Source organism: Hylobates moloch, unplaced genomic scaffold (assembly GCF_009828535.3).
Source record: "Hylobates moloch isolate HMO894 unplaced genomic scaffold, HMol_V3 SCAFFOLD_7, whole genome shotgun sequence".
Taxonomy (NCBI): domain Eukaryota; kingdom Metazoa; phylum Chordata; class Mammalia; order Primates; family Hylobatidae; genus Hylobates; species Hylobates moloch.
Window position 1 is genome coordinate 67,336,721 of NW_026652282.1, and position 7,686 is coordinate 67,344,406.

Below are 7,686 nucleotides of genomic sequence, written 5' to 3' on the forward strand. Positions count from 1 at the left end.
ATATAATAATTATAATATATTAATTATTAGATATCTTTTAATAGGTTTTCTTTAATGATTAATGATGATCATTTTTTCATATGCTTTTTGGCCATGTTTATGTCTTCTCTTGAGGAGTGTCTATTTATGACTTTTGCCCGTTTTTTTAATGTAGTTATTTATTTTTGCTTGTTAATTTGTTTAAGTTTCTTACAGATTCTGAATATTAGACCTTTGTGGGTTGCATAGTGTGCAAATATTTTCTTTCATTCTATAGGCTTTCCGTTTACATTGTTGATAGTTTCTTTTGCTGTGCAGAATCTCTTTCATTTAATTAGGTCTCACTTGTTGATTTTTGGTTTTGTTGGGCACTTTTTTTTGGTTCAATATGAATTTTGGAATAGTTTTTTTCTAAATCTTTGAAAAATGTCTTTGGTAGTTTGATAGGAATAGCACTGAAACTGTCAGTTGTGTTTGACAGAATGGCCATTTTAACAATATAGATTTTTCCTATCAGTTAGCATAGAGCTTTTGTGTGATCTTCTTTTTATTTCAGCAGTGTTCTATAATTCTCATTGTAGAGATTTTTCACCTCCCTGATTAGCTGTACTCCTGGGTTTTTTTTTTTCTTTTTGTGGCTATTGTGAATGGGACTGTGTTTTGATTTGACTATTGGGTTGTACACTGTGGTGTACAGACATGCTACAGATTTTTGTACATTGATTTTGTATCCTGAAACTCTGCCAAAGATGTTTATCAGGTCTAGGAAATTTTGAGCTGAGACTATGGGGTTTTCAAGGTATAAAATAATATCATCTACAAACAGAAATAGTTTGACTTTCTCTCTTTCTGTTTATATGCCTTTTTTTTTTTCGCTTTTCTGATTTTTCTGGCTAGGTCTTCCAGTACTATCTTGAATTGGAGTGGTGAGAAATGGCATCCTTGTCTTATTCTGGTTCTCAAGGGAAATGCTTCCAACTGTTTCCTATTCAGCATGTTGTTGGCTATAGGTTTGTTAGAGAAGGTTCTCATTATTTTGACATATGTTCCTTTAATGCATAGTTTAAAGAGGATTTTTAACATGAAAGAAGATTAAATTTTATTAAAGCCTTTTCTGCATCAATTGGGGTGATCATGGGGCTTTTTGCTTTTAGTTCCCTTTATGCGATGAGTCACATTAATTTTTGTACATTAACCCAACCTTGAGTCCCAGTAGTAAAGCCAACTTGCCCATGGTGGATTACCTTTTTGTTGTGTTTCTGAATTCAGTTTGCTAGTATTTTGCTGAGGATTTTCACATCTATGTTCATCAGAAATACTGATTTGAAGTTTTCTCTTGTTGTTGTGACTGACTCTGCCAAGTTTTGGTATTAGAATGATGCTGGCCTCATAGAATTAGTTAGGTAGTGGTCCCTTCTCAATTTTTTTGAATAATTTTAGTAGGATGTGCACCAACTCTTCTTTAAATGCCTGGTAAAATTTGGTTGTGAATCTTTCTGGTCTAGAGCCTTTTCTGGTTGGTCATTTTTTTATTACTGATTTATTTTCAGAATTTATTGTTCTGTTCAGGCTTTCAATTTGTTTTGACTCAATCATGGAAGGTTGTATGTTTCCAGTTTATCCATTTCTGGTCCTTTTTCTAGTTTGCGTGCATAGAGGTACTTGTAATAGTGTCTGAGAAGACTTTTTGTATTTCTTTGGGTTCAGTAGTCATGTCTCTTTTGTCATTTATAAATGTATTTATTTGAATAATCTCTGTATTTTATTACTCTTGCTAGCAATCTATCAATTATATTTATTCTTTCGAACAACCACTTTTTGGCTTTGTTGATCTTTTGTATGGTTTTTCGTTTTTCAGTTTTCTTTAGTTTAGCCATCATTTTTATTTCTTTTAATACTGGTTTTGGTGTACTTTTACTGTTCTTTTTCTAGTTTCCCTAGGAGTGATGATAGGTTGTTAATTTGAGACCTTTCTAAATTTTTGATGTGTGCATTTATTGCCATAAACTTTCCTCTTTACACTATTTCAAGTGTGCCCCAGATATTCTGGCATGCTTTATTTTTGTTTTTATTACCTTCAAAGAATTTCTCGATTTCTGCCTTAATTTCATTGTTTACCTAAAAGACACTCTAGAGCAGATTGTTTGAATTTCATGTAGCTGTCTGGTTTTTAGCAGTGTTCTTAGTATTAATTTTTATTTTTATTGCACTGTTGTCTGAGAGTGTGGTTGGTATAATTTTGGCTGTGTAAATTTGTTGAGATTTTCTTCTGGCCAAGGACGTAATCAGTTTTAGAGTACGGACCCTGTGCAGATGGGAATGTATATTATGTTGTTGTTGTTGAGTGGCTTGTTCTGTAGGTGTCCATTTGTTCCATTTAGTTGAATTTTGAATTCAGATCCTGAATGGTTTTCTGCTTCAATTATGTGTCTAATATTGTCATTGAGATTTTGATGTCATCTACTATTATTGTGTGGTTATGTTTAGCACTCCCTTAAGGACGTCTTGTGAGGCATGTCTGGTGGTAATGAATTCCCTTAGCATTTGCTTGCCTAAAAAGGATTTTATTTCTTCTTTGCTGATGAAGCTTAGTTTGGATGGATATAAAATTCTTGTTTGGTATTTCTTTGCTTTAAAAATACTGAAAATAGTCTTCCCCCAATTTCTTCTGGCTTAAAGTCTTTCTGTTGAGAGATGCACTGTTAACTTGACAGGGTTCCCTTTGTAGTTGACCTGCCTTTTCTCTGTAGTTGCCCTTAGTATTTTGTCTTTCACATTTACCTTGGAGAATCTGATGACTATGTGTCTTGGGGATGGTTCTCTTGTATGGTATCTCACAGGGCTTCTCTGACTTTCTTGAATTTGAATGTTGGCCTCTCTAGCAAGTTTTGGAACATTTTAATGGATAATATCCTCAAATATATTTTCCAAGTTGCATGTTTTTTCTCCTTCTCTTTCAGGGATGCCAATGTGTCATAGGTTTGGTCTCTTTAAATCATTCTATATTTTTGGAGGCTTTGCTCATTTTTTGAATTTTTTTATTTTTGTTTAACTGAGTTGATCCAAGTAATTGTTTTTTAACTCTGAGATTCTTTCAGCTTGCTCTGTTCTGCTGTTAATATTTCTTATTGTACTATAAAATTATTGTAATGATTTTCCAGTTCTGTATAAGTTTGATTCTTTCTAAAAATGGATACTTTTTTTCATTTCTTGCTGTGTTTTATTTTATATATATATATATATATAAACATTTTTTGTGAATCTCTATAGTCTTTGTTGTTTTCCATATTCTGAGTTCTATGTCTTTCATTTCAGCCATTTCAGCCTTGTTAAGAACTATTTTTTGGAGTTGGTGCAGTCATTTGTAGGTAAGAAGACACTCTGACTTTTTGAGTTGCCAGAGTTCTTGTGCTGGTTCTTTCTATTTGGAGTTGATGTTCCTTTAATCTTTGAAGTTGCTGTTCTTTGAATAGTTTTTTTTTTCCTTTTATAATATTTGATGCCCTTGAGGGTTTGACTGTGGTGTAAGTTGGGTTCATACAACTGGCTTCATTTCTGGATGATTGCAGGACACCATGGCTCAGCTCAGTACTGCTGGTCTGTGTGCTCTAACTCTGAGAGGCTGGGACCAGGCCCATGGCTTTTTTCTCTGGCTTCCTGAAGTTAAGCACCAGCTGTGTCAGAGGGTCAAATATTTTCCTGGTTTGCTTGCAATGACACTCCAATGGGGGTGTCCGCAAAAGTGCTTCATCAAGACAGTGGCAACAGGGTTTCAGCTTGCATGCTGTGTATGCCAGTGGTGGGGTGGCAGCATTGTCTGTGTGTGCATGTGTGCCAGAAGTATGATGAGACATGCATGTGCCATTGAGAATGGGGTAGAGACACCTGTGTGTGCACGCTTTTCTAGTGGTGGCAATCTTCATCTCTTTTGAGCCTTGTCACTTGCTAGCCCTGAATATTTGGCTAATACCTCTTTTATCTTAGCTTCCATTTTCTTCTCACTACAAAATAAATTGTGAGTGTTTGTGTGGAAGGTTCTGCAGAGGGATTGGGAAAAATAGATCATTTTGAAAATTTCTTCTGTCAGTTATTCCATTCTAGGTTTACCTGGATAACAGCCCATTTTAGTTATACATAATGGCATTTACTTATCAGTAAGCCTCTAGTAAGTCTACACAAACCCAAGGCTATAAATAAATACTAAACAGTAAAAGTGAAAAGCTAAAAAGTTGCTCTTACTATTGCAATGTAATGGCAGAAATTTGGATGAAGTCAATTTACATCTTGTGATAAAATTGATGCAGTAAGAATTCTGACCCAATTTTTGACATCTAAATTAGCAGTTTTAAAAAGCTGTGAAATGCATCACATTGACTAAAAGGAAACTAAGAAGCAGTGGTCCTAATGTATTTAGTCTTATCCTTTAGATTTTCAAGGATGCTAAACTCCTTTGGAATAGTAAAGTCTTTAAAATAGAACTGAAGTTTATTCCTACAGCATGCATTTTTTGATTGCTCCCATAATTTTTATTCTTTCTTTTTCCCTTTCCTGTTTTTTTGGGAAGATTATTTGAATATCTTTAATATTTTATCTATTAAATTTTTTACTATGTCTATTTTATTCATGGTTGCTCTAGGGTTTAAAATATAAAGACTTTGTAGAGTCAACTTAATAAATATTTTACCACTTCAAGTGGAATGTAGACTGTTTATCATAAAATAAGTCCCTTTACAATTATCCCTTTCTGTTGTATTTGTCATATTTATTACCTGTACATACACTGAAAATTCATCAATGTAACAGTAGTCTCCTTTTATATGCAGTTTTGCTTTTTACAGTTTCAATGACCTGTGGTCAACTGTAGTCTGAAAATATTAAGTGGAAAATTCCAGAAGGAAATAGTACACAAGTTTTAAATTATGTGTTGTTCTGAGTAGCATGATGAAATCTTGTGTCATCCTGCTCTATTTCACCAAGGATATAAATTGTCCCTTTTTATAACATATCTATGATGTATATGCTACCTGTTCATTAGTCACTCACTCGATAGCTGTGTTGGTTATCAGGTTGAAAAAACATAGCATATATAGAGAGCTCAGTACTATCTGTGGTTTTATGCATCTACTGCAGGTCTTAGAACATATCCCTTGATAATAAGGGAGGATTACTGTACATACTTTTCTTTAACCTGTCATACCTATTTCTTAGAACTTGAGGGAATTAGATGAATACATTTACTCAGATACTTACTGTTCCTGTTAATTTTTATTTTTGATGTGCCAAGTATCCCCCGATATCATTGTCCTCTCATATGAAGAACTTTCTTTAGCATCTCTCTTTTACAGAAGAACTGCTGATAAAAAAAAATCTCTTAGACTCCTTTCATGTGAGAATATCTTTTTTCATCTTTATTTCTAACGTCTTTCTCACTGGACGTACAATTATGTGTTGAGAGTACCCAAGTTCCAACATGTTACTCCAGTTATGTCAGCAATATGGTGGAATAGCAAGTTTCAGTTATCATTTCTATTCTACAGAAATGCCAATTTTCCAACCACCCACAGATGAGAATAACCTTGTGGAAGTCCCAGAGTTCAGGTGAGAGGTTACAGCACCCTGGTGAGCAAAATATTTGAGAGTGGATATATTGAAGAGGGTAAAAAAAAAGTGGTTTCATTTTACCTAAAACACTCTTCCCCCTAGGCATTAGAGATAAGTCTCAAGACAAGCCCCTTCAAATTGAAGATGATAAGAAGAACAGTTTCATTTTACCCACAACAGCTCTCAACCAAGGCAACACAGCTTGGTACTGACAGAGGCCCCCTCAATCTATAATTTCTCCCCTAGGAGAAAGTGAGAGTGAAATGAACACCTGGTGTCCCCAGATTTGCAGGATGTTTATCAGGAGGCCTGATTATATCTTATCCCACACAGAGCACTGAGGGGATTGGTACCTCTGAATTCTCTGGGGGAAGTTAGGAGCAAGATGAAAGGCCTGGAGCTAATAGCAACCTATGTGTGAATCACAACAGCCCACTATGGATCTTGTCAACTGACCTGTAAACTCCACTAAGAAGCTTTTCCATAAACTCTACAAAACAACACACCTGCAGAATCCCACAATCAGTTTACATATGCCACCATCATTCTCTATGCCACCATGACCAGCACCCCACATGCCCTGGTGCACAGTGCCTCATGTTATTTCTACAGACGGCATTACAAGACTTCTCCGATAGCACACAGATCTCAAAAGCAGGTGTAAAATATCATTATCTTGCTCTATTCTGCTGGATTGGGTGAAGGGGTACAATGTTGAGCATTTGAGGACAATTTCCTAAGGAAAATAAATAGGAGGCTGGAAGCATCTGGCCTGATTTTGTGGGGTCAATATAAAACACACAATACTATGAATTTTTCTAAAATGAAACAAGAGGAGTTGAGTTGTCACATGCAAAAAAAAAAAAAAAAAAATGTCTGAGAGATGCCTCAGAATGTCTAGCAATGCTGACTGTTGAAGGTCTTTCTCTCCCAAATCCAGTCAGTAAAGACTTCAAAAGGTGAATACATTTATAAATGAAAAAAGAAAACAGAAATTCAAGGCTTCAAGAACCACAAAGCATGAAGGAAACATGGCAGGATTCAAGGAACAAAATAAAGCCACAAGGACTGGCTCTAACGAAATGGAGATATATAAATTACCTTAAATATTATTAAAATAATTATCTTGAAGTAAAGTGAGCTATAAAAACCACCAACAGATAACTAAATAAATCGGAAAAATAGTGCATGAGCAAAACAACATGTTGAACAAAGAAACAGAGATTATTAAAGTAAATTCTGGAGGTGAAGAGTAAAACGTCTGAACTTAAAATTTCAATATGAAGCTTTTACAGTAGACTCAATGAAACAAGAAAAAATCAGCAAACTCAAAGAAATATCATTTGAGATTATCGTCAAAGAAACAACAAAAATAAAGAAAATCAGAATGGGGACCTATAGCACTTAAGAAACAACATCAAGAAAACAAACTTTCATATTATAAGCACTCCCAAAATAGCAGAGAAAGAGAAACAGCTACAAAGCATGTTTTAAAAACTAATGATTTTTAAATGTTTTCCAAAACCTGGATGAGACCATGTAAGACCAGAACTATGAAAGTCCAAGAATTCCAAATAGGTTGAACATAAAGATGTTCTCACTGAGACGAGTTACAATAAAAGTATCAAATATCAAAGACAAAAAAAAAAAAGAAAATTTTGAAGGTGGCAAGTGAAAAGTTCCTCATCACATACAAGGGAACCTTTATAACACTGTCAGCAGATTCCTTGGCAGAAGTCTTTTCAGGCCAAGATACATTAGGATAATATATTCAATGTGTTAAGAGGGGAAAAATGGGGTAAAAACTCTGCAAACCACGATGGTGTGTTAACCTCATTCCTGAGTACTGGGATATTTATGAAGGCATTGTTATATTTTTGTATGCAGATACTTGCTGGTTAGATTTCTGTGAGTGGGACTGGAACCAGTAAACTCCTATTGTGCCATCTTGCTCATGTCTCTCTAGTAAATGAGCTTTTGGAGTGTGTCCACTGTTTGGCTATTATGAATAAGCCAAATAAGCTTTGAACATTATTATACAAATTTTGGTGTTGAGTGGTGTTTTCAGTTCTATTGGGTATATTTTTGGGAGTGGGATTGCTGGGT